This window comes from Danio rerio, chromosome 8 (genome assembly GCF_052040795.2).
Source record: "Danio rerio strain M-AB ecotype USA chromosome 8, GRCz13ab, whole genome shotgun sequence".
Classification (NCBI taxonomy): domain Eukaryota; kingdom Metazoa; phylum Chordata; class Actinopteri; order Cypriniformes; family Danionidae; genus Danio; species Danio rerio.
Window position 1 is genome coordinate 36,156,782 of NC_141028.1, and position 24,344 is coordinate 36,181,125.

The 24,344-nt window shown below is 31.9% G+C and overlaps 2 long non-coding RNA genes across 4 annotated transcripts in view; one reads left to right on the plus strand and one right to left on the minus strand.

Moving 5' to 3' along the window:
• Positions 1-24,344, minus strand: part of LOC141375665 (uncharacterized) — a 60,917-nt gene that overhangs the window by 19,938 nt on the left and 16,635 nt on the right. Inside the window, exons 2-3 of one of the 2 annotated variants that reach the window (XR_015498221.1) lie at positions 13,047-13,204; positions 94-311 (exon numbers count right to left, since the gene is read on the minus strand). This is a non-coding gene — a long non-coding RNA (uncharacterized LOC141375665). The remainder of the gene's footprint in view (positions 1-93; positions 312-13,046; positions 13,205-24,344) is intronic. The other variant, XR_015498222.1, reaches the window with a different exon arrangement.
• LOC137490336 (uncharacterized) lies at positions 7,053-11,054 on the plus strand. Of its 2 annotated transcripts, none has more exons than XR_015498204.1 (6): positions 7,053-7,535; positions 7,847-7,902; positions 8,382-8,441; positions 9,257-9,371; positions 9,636-9,747; positions 10,815-11,054. It is a non-coding gene; the product is annotated as an uncharacterized LOC137490336 (long non-coding RNA). The 2 variants fall into 2 exon arrangements; XR_015498205.1 differs by having other exon boundaries at positions 7,413-7,535; positions 8,545-9,371.

Here is a 24,344-nt window from a genome sequence, read left to right on the forward strand (position 1 = left end):
ACTCTCTTCACTTTGCTTAAAATTATTATACAGCCCATAAACCCAGAGAGGGAAAGCTCTGTTAACACTGGAGCACAGGGAAGTGACTGTAACCTTTAAGACGAGCCGGTGGTGCTTTGGACGCCAGCCATATTTACCAGCCGGCGCTGCTCCTCGTACCTGTGGAAGTGATTTTTTTTTTTTTTCTGCTGTGGAATTTATTTTCCAGTCGCAGGCCAATCTCTGGAGCAGCATTGATCCTCTTGATGACGGCCTTCGTTCCAAGGGCAAGCAATCCGGAAAAGATTGTCAAATTATGAAGGTGAGCAGACCTGTTTTGACAACATCGTAAAACAAGCAAGACAGAAATTGTTGACCATCATGATGACTGGGGTGATTATGTGGAGAGGTGGGATTTCAAGTGGGTGTGTTGTTGTGTGTGTGTTTTTTTTGCATTTGGAAGTGACATGTGTTATGTAAAATTGGTTGATTATGTTTTTGTGTGTTTTTGTCATTTTAATAGTTTTTAATTTATTTTCAGTTGCTTCAGTTTTAATTCAGACTAAATAAAAAAAAAATTTCTTTGCAAGTTGCTGAAAGTAAATAAGTTTGTTTCATATTTATTTATTTATATATTTATTTACTTTTTTAGATTTTAGATTTCAAAATATAGTTTTGGTTAATAAACAAATATAACACTGCAATTTTTAATGCAAAAAGCTTGAATCCTAACACAATTAATCAAAAATGTAGATTTTTTTTAAACATTGTGAAGAAGACTGGAATGATTATTTAAAGGGGTGAGATTCTGTGGGTGTTGTTTTCACATAGAGAAGGTATAAGTATTTTGCTGCATAAAACAATTTTTGGCATTTTTATAACAGTTTCGTTTTCAAATGTTTTAATTTTTATAAAAAATAGTAAAAGTTTAACATTAAAAACGTGTAAATGTTTTCTTTGTAACTAGCTGAAATATATAAACTTCATTTTTGACAATATATGTTTCCTTCTATTTTTTCATGCAACAAAACTTTATTTTGTTTTTAGTTGTAGTTTTGGTTATAAATATAAATACCCTGAAATATTTCATGTGGAAAAAGCTAGACAAGTATAATTTGCAGTTTATTTAAATTTAAATTGATCAACCCGATGACTAGAATAATTATGTGAAAAGGTAGGATTTTTCCTGTTTTTCCCTCTTTCGCACTGAGAAACAAAAAAAAACAACGATTTTGTTATGAGGTGTTTTTTTTTTTTTCTTGTACTGAACTCTCTTTGATTTGAAAATGTTTGCAAGGACAGCCTGAATGTCTTCTATTCCTACTTGTTATTGATTTTTGGTACAATTTGCCAAGTCTTATCGTATATGGAGTGTTTATCTGACCTAGAAAGACTTGTTTTTGTGAACAATTTATCAAGTGGTGTTTCTGAAAGAAAACAATCTGGGTTCAGTGCAAGTTAAGCTCAATTGATAACATTCATGGTATAATGTTGATAAAAAAAAATAAAAAAATATCAAGGCCAGTCAGTATATACAGTAAATTATAACATATATAAACACTACATTACCTTCTATGATTTGTGTGCCTAAAATTAGGGTCCCACTTTATATTAAGCGCCCTTAAATACTGTGTTCTTACATCAAAATATAACACAACATACTTAATGTGTTCATAATGTATTGCAGTCTACTTCTGGTGCTCTTATAGGGACAGTTTTGGTGGTATGGGTAGGTTTAAGCATGGGTTAAGGTTTACAGGATGGTCAACTATGTAAATGTTACAAAAATTAATTACAAATGTAATTACATACAGGTGTTTAATCAAGCATAACTACAATGTAAAACATGTCTTTACACAATAAGTACATTGTAACCTATTATTAGAGAAGTAGAGCTGCGCATCAATGGATTTGCTCGTCAGTGTTTGGACTCTCTGTAGTGATTTTTAAACCACACTGAACTAAACTAAACTGAACTGAACTTAAACACTGGAAACTGGACTGACACTGTTTCAATTTACTTTTACATTCTATGTGAAGCTGCTTTGACACAATCTACATTGTAAAAGCGCTATAAAAATAAAGGGGAATTGAACTGAATTATTAATTTTAATGTATGTACATACTAGGGCCACTTAATATAAAGTGGGACCAAAATGAGGTATTCACATTTTCTTGGGACAACTAATTTACATTATCAATCTTTAAAAATTACTTCTATTAAAAATATGATCCTCATAACATTAATGGTTTATTAAATGCAAAGACTTTAAAGCTCAATATTTCCTTATTATTACTATTAGTTATCAAATTAGCAATCATGAACTACTTTATAAAATCTATTAATCTTAGCTAACATTAATGTCAACATTATTTAAAGGACCAGAGCTAACAGGTTTATGTTTATTAACTTTGGCAGATTATTTCATCCAAGAAGTAATTTACACTGCATTGAAGGTACAGATATTTTATACAGTAAGTTCGAGCTTTACTAGGGAACCTTGGCATTATCGTCTTGGCCTGTTATTTTAGCTAATGTTTATTAGTAACGCTAACAAAGATGACCTAACAAAAAACTAGTCAGCAATAAAAGTATGCCACAAATTCAGTCATTAAAGCTTAACTTACATTTAAAGTATTAGCTGACCCAAAGATAATGTTTTTAGCACATGTTGTGGTTGCAACATAGGCTCATTCTGAAAACGTAGCCTTATATACATTTCTAGAGATCATGAATTATGTAGCCAGAGATACATATGTCTGCATTTCATTTCTTAAATGAACACTATGGGGCGATATGATGCCATTCCTTTTCGCGCTCACCAGCTGACCGCTTACCTCTGCATTTCACAGTCTCCAGTAATTAATATAGAGGTGCGTTTTCAGAATGAGCCTGAGTTGTGTATGTCAGTCGTACATAACATAACATAACATAACATACTTTCAGACGCTAGTGGAAGTCAGTAATTTAAACATTTAAAATCGGACTCAAAAATCCATCAGTCTGCTTCCTATCGTTAACCCCCTGGTGGCGTATGGGTTAGTTTGATGATGGATTAATGTGCTTTTGGAATCTTCAAAATAAAAGTCACTATCCAACACTATTATACAGCATAAAAAAGTCAGGATAAAATGCTGATTGTGTTCGTCTAGCAGAACAAAGTCCAAAATCCAAATCCCAAGGATGGCTTGAAGACAAGTATATTATGGACTATTACTAAATTTTGGGTGAACTTTTTCACATTAACACAAAATGTATTTATAATACATGTTTGAAATTTGAGATATTAAAAAAACATTTTGCAAATAAAAATCACTTAAAATATAAAATATAAAATGTTGAGGTGAAAACACTGAAATAAAAGTTAAAAATTTAAAATATGTATTTGTATAAAACAACACATTGCTCTCAAATGTTTACTTGAAGCGTATGTCTCCTCTCAGCACAAAGGTAGGTTCACAGATATTAACTCTATACCAGAACCAGGTATGTGACTGGCATACCAACCCGGCCACTCCTACCCATTTCTGCTTTAAACAGATCTAGGAACAGTAATCCATCTATTTCTGCTCATCTGCTATGAATTAAACATCGACGCAGGTCAGCACACAGTGTGTCTAAATCACTGCAGCCCGGCTGCCCTTAGCTCAACTTCTCTATTGACATAATGTCAGATATGACACTATTACTCAGCGAGTGGCGATGGTCATTTGATAAATAGTACCATAAATTGTTGACAAAACAATTTGTGATGTATTATGTTCGTGATGGGTTGTACTGCTTATCAAATCAAGTAATCTGGTGGCGGAAGCTATTAATCAGCCTAATGTGCATAATCCTGAGGCTGATGGGAGACGACTTGCAGATTGTGGAGGGTTTTATACACAATTCTCTCTTTCAGACTTTAAAATAAAGCTTCTTTGTTGGGATATGATTACTATAGATCTATAAACTATGGTAGAAGGTTCATCTATCTATCTATCTATCTATCTATCTATCTATCTAAACAATTTGAATCTATCATTAACATAACACAGTGATTTGATAAAATCATGCAAACTTTTGAAATTGGTTTCAAAGTTTTTTTTTTTGTTTGTTTGTTGTTGTTATTGTCCCTCAAGGCTCTGTCTTGGGCCCTCTTTTAGAGAGATGAAGCAGTGAGCCATTTGAAAATCGATTCAAATTTGTTACGATTCAAATCAGTTGAGATGCCAAATAAATCACAATCAAATTGAGGGAGTTTATACTGAATTTTGGAGGAAAACTCACTGTCTTTAAAACAGTTTGTGTGGTATTTGTCTGTTTGTCTACCCTATTAATGATAATAAAGTAGCACCCATAAGTGCAGCGCTTGTCTGCTGTTATTATAATGTTTTATGAAGAGGGCCAATAGATTAACATAACTAAAGTCAGGCAATTTTTTCTTCAAATTGATTTTTTAAAGGTACTCCAATAAATAGATGGAAAGTTTTGTTTCAGACATACAGAGACCAATTGAAATTCTCAGTTTCTCCTTATGATTTATTAAAAGATAATTTATTCAATGTGTGATATTTTTCTGTACAATAGATGATAAAGTAATATTAGTTATTGCAGTGCTGATTTGTTTACAGCAGTAATCAAAGTAAAGCTGTTTAAAAACTACTTATAATGCAATGATGCAATTTTGTTTGAATGATGATTTCAGTGAGGAGCTTTAGTTTTTGCAGATTTTGTGTGAGTGGTGACATTGTATGCAACTTTCAAAAACAGCAGATTTTTTTTAAAAGCATATTGATGTAAAAATATGAGTTAATTTACCTTATGTACCTGGACAATGCATAAACTTCAGATTTCAAGTGTAGGGAGCTCAAAATCATAAATAATCCTTAAGGTCATTTTCACAAATGTAGTCTTGACAGTAAAATTCCAATATGCGCAACCTTTTCAGTGCAAGGTACTTTTTAAATCAGAAAACAAATGGTTTCAGGTATAATTATTCATCATAATGTGAATAAATGGCTACTTATTTTTGGTTTAAAATGTATTTGCCGGTTTTGTAGACAATACCTAAATTGTTCAGTTCACCAAACTGAATACTAAGTTTGGTGAACTGAACAATTTAAGTATAGTCTACAAAACTGGCAAGTTAAATAAACTTAAATATGCCAATTTTGGGAGACTCCATTACTCAATTAAACTGAGGCAACGAGTTTACTCAATCAATTTAGTTCAGTCAACTTATTAGGGATTTCAGTGTATTGGATGCAGTACATTTAAAGGATATATTTACAAAAATATATGTTTCTCATAAATGCCCGTAAAAAGATTAGACTAAAGGATAAATACTTTCCCATTCTAAAGAAATTTTTTCTGCTTTAATCATTCATTCATGCACTTATTCATTCAGCTACAGTAGCCAGTACAGAACTTGCACTGAAAATTGCACTCAGGTTCTTTGTGTAAAGCCAGTGTAAAGAACATTTTTAATGATCTAAATCATTTTTCTATATCTTATTGTGCAATGAAATGTTTCCGTTATGTTAAGGTTCTTCATCAAACCACTGATGCCAGTAAACGACCTTTATTTTTAAAAGTAAAAAAACGGAAAAAAAAAAAAAATCCTGGCATCTTTTTTTAATTGAATCCTTTTTAATTCTAAAATGTTAACTGCTGCTAAACTTGATTCTGCTATATATTTTAGTCTCGCATTTACATTTTTCAATTTTAGATCTAATTTTAGTATCTCTCTGACAACTCTTTCCCTCACAAATCTGAGTGCTTTCACAACCGTAACATTTTAGAGCATGTATTTGCATAAAACACATATTATGTGTCATAAATGCTCATATGATTTCAGAGCAATCTGTTAAAAAAAAAAAACTGGCAGTCTTATAAATGCTTTGCTGGTTTAATGGAGAACCTTAAACATCAATGGTACTTTTCACTAATTTAACTCACTAATTTAAAGTTAATTTAATTGTAATTAAATAAAAGTGTCATTTTTTTAATGTTCTTCACACTTAGAAAAAAAGTATTTGTTTGATTGAATGAACAAATGAATGAAAGAATAATACTTTTGTTTGTTTGTTTGTTTTGGTTCTTCCTTGCATGTGTGTACACTGTAAACGATTTCTGTTGTTTTCACGGTATTATACTGCATTTCTCAACAGTTGTTTACTGTATAAGCTGTGCACAGTGTGTTACTGTATATATTGCTGTTTTCACAGCATGATAATGTATTCTCAACATTTCCATACTGTGAACATGATTAACAGTATGCTACTGCAGATTTTACAATGAATTTTGGGAAAAAATCAGTTACTGTGCATCTAAATACAGTACTGCAAATGACCATGAAAAACTCTACACACACTTTATATTTTTAATATGTTAATTTTTTTTGACAAAGTATTTTGTGAAGAAAAATAAAATAACCTATTTCTTCAGACTGTTCCCTGCATAAAGCTGTCCCCTGGTTTTCCATATTTGGGTGTACTGCACCTTAATTTTATAAGGTTAACATGAAAATATTAAATCATTTTTAATCGACATAACTTTGTGCTTAACCAAAACGTAAACTGGAACAAAAGTAATTGATTCATGAAACCAAGTTAGCTTAAATGTCATAATGACCAGCCTGCTTTAGACGGATTCATGAGGTTAGGGCACCCTACATCACCATGGAGGTCACATATCTCCGCTTTTTCAAAACAATATTTTAAAATACCCACCATCTCTATAAATAAACCACAGACTTGAGTTTAAAACAACTACATTCCCGCATGAAAAACGGTTAAAACTAAATTTCATAACACATTCATTATAGAGCCATCTAAGACCGGGGCATGTCTAGCCGATTATAACCTCGTTTCGCCGGATACATGAGTGATGATGGACACCCTGGAGGTCAGAATCTCCGCTATCGGCAAAGCACGCATACAATTTACACATGATATCTATAAATAAACCACAGATTTAAGTTTGTAAGAACTACATTCTCGCATGAAACACTGTTAAAATTTCATTTCGTGACATATTAAACGCAATATTTATAATATTAGCTGGGCTTTCTCATCCGCCATTACCATTTGCTTGTTGATGTGAAATGAATTCTGGGAGAAAAAAATATTAATTCTCAAAACACTTCAAACGAACTTTATTCGTATTGTCAAGGTCAGATGTAATAATTTCGCTGGTAAAGTGAATAAAAAACAATGTTACTATATTGTAATCAATATCACGTTTGCACTGGTTCGGTTCAGCACTCGAGCGACTCTGAATCGTATTAAACCGTTTGCTCGGGAATTATTTGATCACACGTGTTCACAAGCACATTCAGCAATATGCAATTAACGTTAGTGTATAATTAGTGTATAAATGCTTGTGGCCAAGCAGTATAACGAAATAGTAATGAATCATATACAAAAAGGAGTCTGTTTTAGGCGGATTCGATTCTTTACTGTTCACTAAGGAGCCGATTCATAGAACCGAACGGACACGACTCGACATGCAGGCAACGGCTCTCCTAATTTGAAATTCACCTGTCGTCTTTCATCCAGCGACTTCATCCTCGGTAAGTGTTTTAAAGTCAAATTCTGTCCGTTAAAGGATTGTTTTATAAGTATTTCTGTGTATTGTGTGTGTAATTTAAAAGAATTAACCAAGTGACATTAGTTGTAGGTTCTTATGTTATGTCACGCTATCCGTTAACAAACGGTATTTTAAACAAGAAATAACAGACGCCAAGCGGTCATTGTAGTGTTTGCGAGGTATTAACTTAGATACAGTAAGTTTATCTTGAGTGAGTTTTTGACCATACGTTAAGTTACCTGAAAAACATAACTTCAACTTATTGTAACTGCATTAATGAATTCTCTATTTCAGCACAACACTGAGATGAAGGCGAAGTCACCATGAAAAGTTAAACGTTTACCGTTAAGGTAAGCTCTGGTCTTCACATAACGTTAGTCATTATGACTAAGCTATCATTATGGTAAAATTTTTCAACTGTAAGTTAGTTATTTAAACTAAACTCATAATGAAATGAGTCTTAACTGTTTTATTAAATGGAGCTGAAAATTAAATGCAGTTGAATTATTTTAAGCTAACGTTAATATTAACAAAATACATATTAATTGTCTATTTCTCAATAATGTTAATGAGCTTGATGTATAGTGTGTCATTAATTGTACATTTAATTTTTGGTGTTCAGGTGTACCTGAGGTGAGTGTACGTTCTGAGTACACAGATATAAGCCAAAGTCATATCCATCCTAATCTAAGAGAAATTGATGGGGTCAGGGAATGATTTGTGTACAAATGTATTTTAACCCCATACAGATTGGTATGGTTGTACCATAGATATAGATTAATTAATGTTAAGTCTTATTTTACTCTTATTATATTTATCTGTTTTTCAGCTACAGTAATTGATGTTGAAAAACTGATGCAACCAATCACTCCTCACTTGATTATTCAAGGTAATGTCGATGTCTTCCTCATTTTGATTAGATTTTTAAATGTCAAGTTGTTCACAGATTTGTTGTGAGGAGTTTCATGTACAACCTCTTTTTCTTCTTCCAGCAGTTCCTAAGAAAACTTTAAGTAAAAAAAAACATCTGGAGTTAAAACAGCCACGGCTATGCTATTTGCCTACCAAGTGCTGAGTAAATATTAGACAAACATTTTTTTCTATAACTGTTGTCTTTGTGTTTATTAGCAATTTTACTGGGCATATGTGTTTGTTTGTTTTTTCAAACAGCCTGGAAACTGTAAGTTTAGTTCAATATGTTATTTTATGCTATTCATTTTTGTCTTAACATGGATTGCATGTTGAAGCTATCGTTTTATAGTGGGAAAATGTAAAAGAGAATCACTGAATACAATGGCATAATGATTCTGCTTGTTCAAAGAAGGTACTTGATTTAGTTTTCCTCAAGCGACACATCAGTTTTTATGACTATTGCTTGACACTTGAATTGAAGGGACAGTTCACCCCAAAATGAAAATAATAGCATCTTTGGCATCCTCCACTTGTTTCAAAATAGTTATATATTTAATTTGTTCCGTTGAACACAAACTCGTATTTTTTAAAGAAATTTGGTTCAAATATGGATGTCAATAGTTACTGGTTACTAACATTCTTAAAAATATCTGCTTCAGTGTTTAACAGAAATTCAAACTAGTTTAAAACACGTGGAGTAAATAGTGGCAAAATAGTAAACTATCCTTTAAATATTTTATTCTGAGACTTTTATTTATATGTGTCTTGTCTTTTGTCATATTGTCCTTCTAGCCCAGATTGTGATGAACCTGGAATGTGACACCAGTTACTCTTAAGACAAGAACCGAATAAAGCACAGATGTGGAGGGATTTGCAGCCAAACTAACTGGAGGGAAGGAACCTTTAGGTAAAAGCACCTGCTTTATTTAGATCTGAAGTATTTTATTTGACATAGAGATTTATTGTTTTAATTCTAATTTAAAGCAAACAAGGTTGAGCACCCCTGGTCTAAAAGCTCAAAAATGCTGTTTCCGTGATAAGGATAAATGTAGTTCAGAAATAGATTCATTAGGATCAATGCTTAAAGTAAACATTTTCTTCTCTCTGTAGACCAAACATGTTTACTATCCCTCACATTTTAATAAATTGTTTCTGTTTTTGTTTCTTACAGTGTGGGTGAACATACTACCTGGATGTCCAACAAAGGCTGCACAAGAGCTCATTTGATAGCACACATTCTGTCCTGTCTACATTTCTGATGACCTGGAAGTGCTTCGACATCAGTGAGTAATAAATCTTTATATTGTCATGCATACAGGATTTCTGTAAGCTTAGCTTTAATGTTAGTTTGTAATCAGCAGTGACTGTTTTAAAAAATTAAGTATTTAAATTATTCTCAACGTTTTACTGATGTTGTGCACAGTAACGTTATGATGATTTAGTTTGAGGAAATGTCACTAGAGGGTTTGTATAAAAAAAAAAATAAATAAATAAATTGTATGAAATGACTCGATAAAATGTTTATTTGTCTCGCTGACATGCCATCACTGCTGCATATTAAAATACAGTAACACGAATTGACCGCAGAATATTACCACAAACATTTCATGAAGTAGGCTAGACTGCTCTTTAGTTCTCTACTCAACTTTAACACATTTCCTCGTGTCGCTAAGCCTCTCTGCAGATTTTGCCAAAAATGAATGCTTAGTGATTACTTTGTTTTATGCAAACCAAATATCAGTAACTCATCATTAGCATTATTTTAAAAAATCACCCACGGCTTTCATGTTCTCTAACGCAATCTTATCTGTAAGTTAGAAGTGGATTTATACGTGTTAAAAGCCTAAAAGTATTTAATTAACATTAGTCACGTTAAATTAGATTATTTTTATTTATTTAATTTAAATAATGTAGCCTCTTAAAGTGAGAATGAACTGTGTTCACCCCTCTTAAATTCGTGGAAGCACTAGTAGTGTGATCATGGAATCAGATATTCGAGCTATACAGAGTCGGACATTAAGTTAAGATGAGACTTTATTTTTTACACACCTGTGTGGACACCTGAATAGCAATCTTTAAGAACAATGCCCGCTGATCTTTTCCCCATTAACGTTAGTGTAATTGTGAATTGACAACAAACTGTATTTCACCAACAAAAACAATTAAAAAACTGTTATATATATTATAACTGTTATATATATATATATATATATGTATGTATATATATATATATATATATATATATGTATAAAAAAACAACAGTGCAGTGTTTCGTTTCTGAATGAATTAAATGGTTTGAGGGATGATTAGTTTTTACTTCAGTGATTGATTTTGCCTGTCATTTTTGCAGGATCATCAGAAGTGCTGCTGCCCTTTTTCACTGTCCCTTTCCACATCATTTGGCCTTCATCATTTCCTGTTTTGTAGCAGTATTTTCACCTGTTTTTAAAATTGTAATAATTTTTGATGCATTAATTGTTGACTGGTTTTAATGATCAATTGTTTATTAGTGTTCTGTTGCTTTGTTATATTGAATTATTGCTACTGTTTTAGCATGGTTTACACAATAAACCTTTATTGTGAAGTTAAAGTTTCAGTTTCTTTATTTTTCTTGTATTTCTTGAACAGTTAAAATAACACTTGTGCAATTTTTGAACATTTTTACCCATTATAAAGTAGCACTATTAAATAAAATAAAATAACATTTAATAACTGTAAAATACTATACAGTAATAATGAAAGTAACGTTAAAATACCGTAGTTCTTCATGGTAAAAATGTACAATAAAATACTGTTTTCAGTTTTGCAGTATGTGTATCACTACTGTAATTGGTGTTACAGTAAAAATCAACAACAGTAAAATGATGTATTACATTTTACAGTAAATGTAATACTAATGTAATTAGTATTACAGTAATGTTACCGTTTTATGAAATACAGCAGCTACTGGATAATTGTTGCCAGTAACTTACTGTTGATTTAACAAGAAATCGTTTACAGTGTACTGTATGTTGAATGTAAAATTTAGGTTGTTCTACTAAACTAGATTGTTGTTCTTTTTGTTTCTTTGTTTGTTTCTTTTTTTTTCTTTTTTAGTATTTTCCAAAAAGCCAAGCCAAATATCAGCCACAGTCAACTGTCTCTCATAATTGTCCATTTGATTTTAAATTATATTACTAAAGAGACTTTAATTAATTTCTTGCATTTTAAAAGTTTTTAAATATTTAAAATTATTCTCAATTGGAAAAGCTTAGAATTTAACAAAAAAGGGTTGATGGTTCTAAGAACCTTAAACATCCATGAAATCCTTTACAAAAGCATTGTGATTAAAATTACACTAAGAAAAAAAAAGTTTATTATATGGCATGTTTGTAATAATAATAATAATAATAATAATAGCATAAACACATAAAAAGAGACCACTTGAAAATTAGATTCTCAGGATTTATGATTTATAGTTGTGTGTTTGAGTAAAAAATATTTTTTGAGTAAACTACTCATGACATTTTTTTAAATTAAAAATGTAAATTTTTGCATTTGTTTTTGCATAAAGCAACAAAATGTGTCACTTCCATGTTCGTATTCATCTAAAGTTCAGAAATCCACAAAACTTGATGAAATAAGCATGAGGCAAATCAAGAATCAATCAACAACTGAAAAGATGATTCTGAAATTATTTTCTAAAATAAAAAGTCTTTAAATTATGAAATACCATTATGTAATGTAATGTGTATTTATATAGCGCGCACATTTATTGTGTATGGCCATACACCCAAAGCGCTTCACAATCATGAGGGGGGGTCTCTCCACACTACCACCAGTGTGCAGCATCCACTTGGATGATGCGACGGCAGCCACAGGACAACAGCATCAGTGCACTCACCACACACCAGCAATTGGTGGAGTGGAGAGACAGTGATAGAGCCAATTCGGTGGAAAGGGATGATTGGGAGGCCATGATCGTAAGGGCCGATAGTGGGACTTTGGCCAGGACACCGGGGTTACACCCCTGCTCTTTCACGAGAAATGCCATGGGATTTTTAATGACCACAGAGAGTCAGGACCTCGGTTTAACGTCTCATCCGAAAGACGGCGCCCACTGACAGTGTAGTGTCCCCTTCACTTTTACTGGGGCATTAGGACTCACACAGACCACAGGTTGAGCGCCCCCTGCTGGCCTCACTAACACCACTTCCAACAGCAACCTAGTGTTCCCTAGTGGTCTCCCATTCAGGTACTAACCAGGCTCAACCCTGCTTAGCTATATATTATAAAATAAAACAAAAAAACAACTTTTCTCAAACCCACACCTAATAAAATCCAGTAAATCTAGAAAGATTTTTTCTAATATTACCTTTAACAACCTTTCCCCAAACAACTCTGTGTTTTCACAACCCAAACATTTTTAGAGCATTTATTTGCATAAAACACATATATTTAAGTCTCATAAATCTCAATAGGATTTCAAAGCCAAGTGTTAATGTGACTTTAATTGTATCGGTTACATTTTAAAAGTAATTGTTGTTTTAATTCTATAAAACAAAAAGCAAACAACAACAAAAAACAGTAATGTCTCCCAAACCATCAGTCATATTGTTTCTGACTCCTCTTTCACTGGTCTTCTCTCGTCCACAGACTCCTCTCTCTCTCTCTCTCTGCAGTGCCGCTGTGTGGTGTGTGTTGTGTTTCTACGCTAAAGTGAGCAGCGAATATCTCTGCCAGTGAACTTGCTCATCTCTCCTGTCAGACACAGATGACAGAGTGTTATTTTCAAAAGCCCACCACAGACAGGAGGACTTGTTTAATGTGCGACAACATCCTGTGATCACTCGGCTCTCTGGATTATGAGCAGCGCTTTGTGTGTCCGTTTGCAAAGACTCAAAGACTCCAGGCGTCTGAAGGAAAGAGCGACGGATGTTGAAGTCCACACACGCACACACACACACACACACAAAGCTGCTTATCAACACTTGATAAGAGTTGAAAGGGTTTGCCTTTGTTTCTGCTGTCCGCATCACTTGTAATTGAGAGGCTGTCGAAAGTTGAAATGATTAAAACTGAAGCGTTCTCACACCGTTAACACACCAGGACTGTCAACACTGAAGGTTTACAATGTGTTTTAGTGTCTATGTCTTTACCTTCATGTTTTTATTTTTTGATTTAATTTACAGTAGGTTTTGAAGTCAAAACCAAAAGGATTTCTACCACTTTAAAAAGATGCTGGGTTGTTTCAACTGTGAAGCCATCGCGTTAAAATTATAACTTGTGTTTATTTATTTTTATTTGACAATTGACTGTAAAATTGAACATAACTCATTGTTATTTATCTCAGTTATTCTTAAAGTATTATATTGGTTAATCTTTATATTAAATTCATTTAATTCTATCTTTAATGTGAGTTTTAACCCCTTAACTGTTATGGTCTCGCCAGTTTTAAATCCCTTTTTTCGCAATTAAATCCTAATCTAATAATGACAAACTATATATTTTTGGAAAGACTGCTTCTGAATACACATTTTACCACTGTTTTTGTTATGCAGGAAGAGTAATGGATTAAACCCTACAACCTGTGGGATCATTTGCGGTTACTTTTTTTAAACCATATTGTAGCCTAAACATTGAGCAATCATGACAAACAATATCATTTAAAAGCTTAAAATAGCTGGTTTCTTTATCTGATTGTGAGATATTGCGGAGCAACAGCTACATACAGTATTCATTTGCAACAAGTATCAGAGTCCTAAAACATTACTTTGCTACAGCAATCCATGTGCAATTTAGTTTTTAATATCTTTAGATGTTTTTAGAGGGTAAATTCAAATCGAATATTACCAAACTACTTTTGAATTGCATGGCTACTGTACAAATATTGTCGAAAGTATTTAAAAAATACTATTCATATTCCTCACAACATAGGGGGCGCCCTTGTATGTTCACCAATGGAAACTGGATGTCATATGGTGGTGAGGTTTATTACTGCGGTCAAACAAAATTTTAATAAAAACCTTTTTTGAGATATCAACTTCAAATTTGGAATATCATTTCTTTAAATTATTTAGCTTTATCTGTGAATTTTTGGCTGAAACAGGTTTTCTAAGGTATTTTATTTAATAAAATAAAATATATAAATATTTAATCAAATAAAATATACATTATTTTCATACACATAAAAGCACGTAAATTCTGTTTCATTTAACTTTTTGAACTTGTTTCACTTCAGATACAATTTGTGTCTTTGAAATGAGACAGCTTAGATTAGCATTGAAGATTGATAATAATTTAAGTTGAACGTCATTTTCATGTCTATGTTCAAAACAAGCAGGGTGAGAGTTAAGGAGTTCAAGTTTTAGTGTATTACACTCTATAAAATGCTGGGTTGTTTCAACTATACAAATAAACACATTAAAATTATAAATTAATATCATACAAAATTTAAATACTTGTCCTTTTTTGACCTAAATATGGGTGGAAACATTCCAGCATGGGCGACGTAGTGGGCAGTAGGTAGTGCTGTCGCCTCACAGCAAGAAGGTCGCTGGTTCGATCCTCAGTTTAGTTGGCATTTCTGTGTGTAGTTTGCATGTTCTCCCTGCGTTCGTGTGGGTTTCCTCCGGGTGCTCCGGTTTCCCCCACAGTCCAAAGACATGCGGTACAGGTGTATTGGGTAGGCTAAATTGTCCGTAGTGTTTGAGTGTGTGTGTGTGGATGATTGCCAGAGATGGGTTGTGTCTGGAAGGGCATCTGCTGCGTTAAAAACTTGCTGGATAAGTTGGCGGTTCATTCCGCTTAGGCGACCCCGGATTAATAAAGGAACTGAGCTGACAAAAAAATGAATGAACGAATGAACATTCCAGCATTTTTTAGACTGTATCGCTCAGTAAATAAAAGTCCTGCTTTATATTAAGTGTCTTTGACTAATATGTATTTAAAAAAAAAAAAAAGATAAATAGTGAGGTTCAATGTATTTATTTTGTTCATGTTGTATTGCAAAAGTGATATTGAGGTGGGTGATGATTAGTATATTTTAAGGTTTGTTTGAAATGTGAATAGTAATTACAAATTGATTTACAAATAAATAAATGTATTACAGCTGTAATTAAGTTAAGGTATTTAAATTAAAGTATATGTAAATCTGCCCAAAAAAAAGGTTTTTGTATCAAATACTCCATATAAATATTAGAACAAAAGGTAATAGTTGATTATTTATACAAAGTGGGTCCTGATAAATATTTACAAAATGTACATGTTCAATGTTTCGACTTTATAATATAAAAATAATATAAAATAATATATAAAAAATCTAAAATAATATTAAAAAAAATTTTATTTATACTTATGTTTCACTAATTCTTTAAATTAGCTAAATACATTCGGAATAGTTAAGAAATCAATCATTTGGTGGAATAACCCACATTTTCAATCAAAACAACTGAAAGCATTTGCTATCCTTACCAATGATCAATTTCTATATTCCAAGTATTTTAAATGTTAAAATGCAAATGTCATCATAAATTGCAAACAAAAAGCAGGCGACGCATTAAATATGGAATTCTGAAGTAAAAAAACAAAACTTATTTTTTTCTGGTAAAACATATGGAAGTAATCTTTTTTATTTACATTTTTACAATTTTATACTGGGATGTTAAACATCTTATTGTTAATCATCTCAAAATTATTTTTAAAGTTTTTTTTTTTTTAATGACCAAATGTACATTAAAACATCCAATAGCAACAAAAAGTCAATTTTATAATATTACAAGTAATTCTTCATGTTTGTATAATTTTAAATATATCTGTTAAGCATAACATAGCCTAATGACATTTACCATAGATTACATAGTTAAAAAGACTAATTACAGACTAATTATACAGAATATATTATTATAATCACTAATTACATGATAAATACATTGAAGTCTGACACAGCAACAGTCGAGTGCAAAAAAAAAAACAAAAAAAAAACATAAAATTAAAAAGGCAGTCGAGCATAACTTGACATTTTAATCCTACCCTTGTATGACATCAGCTGTTTCACTCACTTTCATTGTTTTAATGTAGTCTGTGGTGAAAAAGTGATCAGAAGACTTTTTGCCCTTTGCTAATTAGAATCGGGCAGGAAAAGCCTGCAGATTTATGAAAGGGTTACAACGCACACCCGTTAGTCTTTCCTGCACTCTGGTTTAAAGTCAAGCAACCTTGAGACGAAGAGAAACAGATTGCTCGCAGAAAAAAAAGAAAACACATTTGTGCAGCACATTTCCAACGAGGATTAATTAAAAAGCCAATTGCGATACATATTTTTTACAGAGAGAAATTGGGGCATTTTTTAAGAGTGATACATAAGTTCCACCATCTTCATCATTAAGGAAATTTCCACTCCAGCCTCTTTTTTCTTCCTCTTTTTCTTTTCTTTTTTTTTTAATCTTGACTAATAACATGAGGTGCCTGTGTGAATGAAAAAAAAAGATTTGTAGAGGTCTGCAACTTTCTGATGAATGCAGATATAAAACATTGTAAAATATATTGACCAAAATACTAATTTTATTTACTTATTTTTTCTATCTATCTATCTATCTATCTATCTATCTATCTATCTATCTATCTATCTATCTATCTATCTATCTATCTATCTATCTATCTATCTATCTATCCATCCATCCATCCATCCATCCATCCATCCATCCATCCATCCATCCATCCATCCATCCATCCATCCATCCATCCATCCATCTATCTATCTATCTAAACAATTTGAATCTATCATTAAAACAACACAGTGTCTACAGTGAAGCCCACAAAAATATCTCTTTTATTTTTTATTTAAATTATTGTTATCTTTTTTTTTTTATTCGACTTATATTCCTCAAACCACCAGGCCCTACATTTTATTTCATTGTGGTTGATGTTTTACACTGTCTTTAAAAAAAATTACTTATTCCTTTATGCATTTTATTAAAATAAGTTCAGAATAAGCATGTTGTTTCATTTGTACCTAAATATATGTCATTATGAATGATAATAGAACATTACTTCACCATTTGAAATATCATTTTTTATTGCAACTCAAAGTATACTTCTTTAAAAATAGCACATAGTGTGTTTAATATTCTTTCTTCCATGTCTGTCTTTTACATGTAAAAAAAAATGTAGATAATTGTTTATTATGATCATTATATGCAAGCCTGTCACAATCAACTTATCGCACAACACATGGACATGACCTCGATCATTTTGGGTGATGCAATATATATTGCCCAAAAAAAAAAAAAAAAAACATTTTAGCTGACTGCACACCCTTTCTACCTCTATTGGAGGTGTAAGTATCAGTATGGTTAAAAAACACTATAGGATTACTATTAACTATAAATTACTTAAGTATATTTTCATTAGGGTGCATGACCACTGGAAATAGATCTAGTAGATATTGCAGCCTCTGTTAAGTTTCACCTTGCTCTTATTTGTTAACATTTATTATTATTATTTTAGGATTTGCCTGTTCACATTCTGATTCCAATTATTAAATTGTTAAAATCACTATAATTAAATTAACTACTCTTATAAATAAAATACTATGTGTTTTTTGGAAGAGCACTTTAATTGTGATATTATATTGTCATTCTGGCATTATATAATGAGTGGCATTAAATTTATTTAAAATGACAATAATATTATATATTATAATAATATAATAAAACAAAAAACAGATATCATGACAGGCCTAACTATGTGTCTAAAAATATGAGAGAATACGTGGAAAAGCCAGTTTCTGGATTTATTAGGGCTTGAGTTAAATTATAATAATGCATTTATTTTATTCTTATTTTCTCAATCTATTACTGTCCAATATTCACGATATTGGCAAAATCTGAGATTGCAATATTTTAATTTGCTTTGTTATACTGTGATATGAATTCAATATTGGCAGATGACTTGAATAGCTCTATTTAGAATAAAATCAATAACGTTGATTGGAATAATCTTGTAGAGGAGTCAATCAAAGAAACTGCAAGAATAGCAAAGCGAAAACAGCAAAGATATTTAGGTACAGTAATACAATATGATAAGATATTATTATGATATTTTGCCCCCCGATGATAATAGATCACGATATCAGCGATGACAAGAAAACCATCCACAGTATCATGATATTTGTAGATGAAAGGGGAAAAATGCTTCAAAAAGTTATAAGGTGTATTCTTTTTATTAACAGCACGTATATTTCTCAGAATTGCAACATTGATATATGTTCAATCTACCATTATGAGAAGCTCCACCTCATGCAAATCCCCTATTTTGTCCTGCCCTATTGAATAATCAAATGTAATATAAAAGGCAAACACAGCACATTCTTCATTGCGGATTAACATTAATAATCCCAGCACCACATTGCAGATGTCGCGATGTGACAATTGCGAATGCACACATTGCAATATCAATGCTAAAATAATATAGTTGTGCAGCACTAATGCCAATATTTTTTACAACCACAAAACAAAAAAACTTCAAATTCAAGAAAAATATGAAAAAGTAAAATGCTTGTTCTGTGTTATTATGTATGTTACTGTTGACCCTCTTAATTTAAAAGAAATGTTATATAAATAATTAAATATAACATGTCTCCCCTAATTTAAAAAATACATTTATATACTTACGTACATTTTCACACTAAATATAAATCATAAATCCACTGAAAGTGAGAATATTAAGAGGTGAATATTAAAGCGAATATACATTTGTTACATACAATCAAGGGACAAAAATAACACAAATAAAAGAATGTGGTTTGCTACACCAGCACTCCTAACTTGAGCTTTCCTTGCATTGAATCGACTGTGCTGATAACAGAGCAATAAGGTAATAGCCGCTGAGTTTAATTTCTAGGCTCAATCTGCCAATACACGTACTATAAATCTGACAGTTGTTTTTAGTGCTATTTTTACACAAAGTGAAGGCAGAGAAGGCCAAGATGGCGCATTTGAACTTGAATGTGGAGTTTGTGAGCTGCACATAATGCAGTGCTGTTGCCTGTTCATCTCTCATGAATGTGCCGTTTCAGCAGCACTGCTCAAGTCATTAACAGTCCCACAGCTTTAATGAGTAAACCCCATCTAATCTAACATTCACCAACCCATTTTCTCATTTAATACTCAATCCTATTTAAAAATGGATAGCAGTAACTTGTGTTTTTTATCTCCCCTCTCTTTCTCGACACACTATGAAATAAATAGAAATAAATGTTTTCTTGTAACAGAATGTAAAGCTTGTTATTCATTAATGAAAGTACATACCTTTTAATATGCATGCTGAAAACAATAATAATGTTCTTAACAATAATGTATTATTCATTTAATAATAATAATAATAACAACTGTCTAAATAATTAAAATTAATCATACATTAGTATTATAATTTATTATTATTATTATTATTATTATTATTATTGTTATTAATATTAATAATAAAAACAATACAGCTATTATTATTGCTATTATTATTGTTATTATTAATAATAATAAAAATAATACTGATAATAATCTTACTTATAAATAATAAATTATTAGCAGTATTAATAATATTAACAATAATAATAATAATAGTAATAACAGTTTAAAAATAAAAAGAATACATTATTATTATTGTTATTATAATTATTAATAATAATAATAATAATAATACCAATACTGATAATAATCCTACAAAGAAATAATAAATTATTTCTGATATTGTTTATTCTTATTATTGTTGCTAATAATGTTATTATTTATATTACGTCATCAACTACAAATGTTAATTTTTAAATGAATAGTTGGATATATTATGCTTACTATTTCAAAATACTAGAATGTCATATAAATCTGTAAATATATCTATAATGACGCTGACTTTACTGTGCATCTACCCCTTAACCAACCCCTCAAACCATACCCATATCATTAAAATCTGTGACTAACCTTAACCATATCCCACAGCATGCGTTTATAATAGTTCCTTTAATATGGCATGTATTATTTAATTGGGGAAAAAATGTTGATGTTGATGATAATTACAAACAACAACAGCAATGTAAAATGCATCAGTTTATGCTCATTTGCTATAAATTAAATGTAGTCACCACACAATGTGTTAAAATTTTTATTTCATTTTATGCTTCATTAATTTTATTTTACAATGCAACAACAACAATATTAATAATAATAATAATAATAATTACAATAATAATAGTAATAATAACAACAACAACATATTCATTAATAATAATAACAATGAAAATAACAAGAATATTAACAAGAACAATAACAATAATAAATTCATTAATAATAACAATAATAGTAACAATAATAACAACAATAACAATATATTCATTAATAATAATAATGATAATAATAATAATAATGATAATAATAATAATAATAATAATAATAATATCATTTAAAACATTATTATTATTATTATTATTATTATTAAATAAAAATTGTAATTTATCTGTTTATACTCTATATATATCTTATATATAGTCACCACAGATTATCCAAATAATAATACTTAAAATAATTCAATAAATGTAACAAAAACAAAATCAATATCAACAACTCTTTGTTGTAGTAGTCAACAGCACCATGCCCAAATAACATAGAATTAATAGTATTAAATACTATTCTTATTTATTTAATTACCACATCACTAATCTCCTGCAACATGTTAGAAATTCATTTCTCAAACTTTGGACCCACACACACAAAAATTTCATGTTCGTGTTTAGTATAATTTACCCTCATGCCAAAGTAATAGATGTGTGTCTGCAAGCCCTATGTTTATCTGTTTTCCAGTCAAGCAAAGAAACCCAAACCACATCCACACACACAGACACATACACACACAGCAAGCCTATACATAGGAGATGACCCGTTAATGCGGTTTGTCCTGTATGCTTTAGCCGCAATTCATTTTAATTGTGCGTATGAAGTTTAAAAGTATTAGTGTCAGGTAAAGATTCATTGCTGCGGTTTTGATTTAAGGCCGCTCTAATCGGAAGCAACCATGTGTTCTGGCAGATGTTTACATAAGCCTCACTTGCTCCCTGACAGGAGTTAAAAAGTACAGTTGTGGTAATCAAATTGTGGTGTGCCAAGTCAGATGCACGAGGCAGATTGAATTAAGCAGCCTTGCAGATTTATGTACGAGGAGACGCCAAGCCCGGGACACAACATTCATCTGAGTCTCTAAAAAAAACCCATTTCGGCTCTTCTCCTTTTGTGCCTGGTATTGGACTGACACACAATATCGATGCTGATGTGACGCAAACTTGTCGAAAATAGGCTGGAATGAAAGCTTTTTTTTTCGTTCACCGTTTAGATTGTTACACACTTATTCGCTCACAACAGAGCCAGAGACAGAGTAAAGAGTCTGGAGCGGCGAGAACAATTGAAGTCAGATTATGTCTGGTTCATTGGTGACAATGAGGCAGAGGAGGAGGACATGATTGGAGAGAGAAGGAAAAAAATCCTTAGTTCTCCTTCTTTCATGTTAAACGCAAGCATGTAATATGATTGATAGAGAAAGAGTATTTAACAGGAGTGTTTAGAATTATCATTGCCAGTGTTAATACTGTGGGTCATTTCTATCACGAACACCTGTAAAATGTTAAATAAATAGGTACTTTCATTTTATGTAGCACTTGTTTGGCATTAAAAATCAAGATACAACACAGAAATTCATATTTGGTATGTGTTGAAATAAAGCTTCACCTTCATTTATTGATTTCAACATTTTAAATTTAGTTTTTTAATCAATTAACTTATGTGTGTGTGTGTGTGTGTGTGTGTGTGTGTGTGTGTGTGTGTGTGTGTGTGTGTGTGTGTGTGTGTGTGTGTGTGTGTGTGTGTGTGTGTGTGTGTGTGTGTGTGTGTGTGTGTGTGTGTGTATGTGTATACACACACACACACACACACACACACACACACACACACACACACACATATATATATATATATATTCATGTATATACATACAGCGTTATCCTGCTGGAAGTAGCCATCAGAAGATGGGTACAGTGTGGTCATAAAGGGATGGACATGGTCAGCAACAATACTCAGGTATGCCGTGGCATTGACAGAATGCTCAGTGTGCCAAAAAAATATCAGGGACAGGTGTACCTAATAAAGTGGCCAGTGAGATATACAGTATATATATATATATATATATATATATATATATATATATATATATATATATATTAGGGGTGTCACGATTTGGATATTTAATCGAAATCGATCAAAATTTATGCTCAATTTCGATTATCGAATCAAAAAATAGAATCGTCGATGCTGCCACGCCCTCATGTCAGCTTGGCTTGCCAAGCGGGAAAAAAACAGGCTTGTTGAAGTGCTTGTTAAACTGCAGAGTGTCGAGAGAACTTAAACCCTCTCCTCTTTCAATGAAGTCATTTTGGATTTCCAGTGAGTTATGTTGACAACGTTTATGTTGTCGACAAAAAAAACAGTTTTGCAAGCTCTGCTATGTACGTGTTACGTACGGTTCGTCCAATAGACAACACTGGCATCGCGATCCTCCGCCCGCCCCCGTTGCAAATCCGCTCGCGAAAAGTACACACTCAAGCCCTGTTTACACTGTCTTTGTTTTTAAATGGCATTTTTGAACGACAACGATTTGACATCCACAGTGGCGTGTAGCATTTCTGAGCAGCCCTCCTTCCTCTCTGCCTCTGAAAATGCACATCACGTGACCACACAGACGCACATACAGCCTTGCGCTCGAGACAGCAGGTCCAGGCAGTCAGAGGACTGCTTCAATCTTTCACTCACTTGTACTTAGTCATTTTAGCGAACACCTCAGATAATGTTGGCTGGTTCCTGTTGGTTGTGCGTCTTTTTTACAGACGCCATTTTAACGACACAGATCACTGCCTATTCACGAGTCCCGCAGAAAAAGTGATTGACAGGTGGTAATTATGTGTGTATCTTGCCTTTATTCATTTACTGTATGATTTGTTTATGGGTAAAACAAAGACCATGCAGGTCAGGTAGTTTAAACGGTAGGCTACAAATAATTAATTGGTCAATAATTAATTAATTATTCATAATCGAAAATCGAATCGAATCGTGCCTTTAGAATCGAAAATGTAATCGAATCGAGGATTTGGAGGATCGTGACACCCTTAATATATATATATATATATATATATATATATATATATATATATATATATATATATATATATATAATTGTGTGTAAATTCAATACAAGGAGAAATCAGAACAGTAAGCCTAATAATAATAAGCTCATAAATATATAATCATTTGCATGCATAAGATTCTATACAAAATCTCAGGTTCAAAACTCTTTTTGTTTTTTTGTTTTGCTGTTGTTTTTTATTTATTTATTTATTTTTTTTAAGGTTTAGGAATCTCTTTTAGGAATTTTAGAACTCTGTATGAAAGCCTTATAAATTAATAAAACTGTGATAAATCTGTGAAAATTTGAGCCTCGTCCCTGATTTGATTGGCCAACTCTGTAATTGCAACATTGGTGAGCACTAGAAAATTGCCTTAACCATTTACTTAACTTGTAAAAATTTTGGTCACCATTATTAAATACTAAAGCAGGGGATCTGCCCTGCACAACATCCACAGCAGCTACAGCTCAGCTCGAAAACCATTCCCATTGGCCAGAAGGATGCAGACAGAAGAATCTAGACATCTGGCACCAACGCTTCTCTTTGTTGTGAAAATGAATTCAATCCAGCTCAAAATCGTCTGACACAAATAGGCATCCTGGACACATAAACGATTGTCCCCTTCTTTCGTTTTTTTTGTCAACTCTGTCAGCGCAACCATATTCTTCAATGGAACGGGTCAGCATT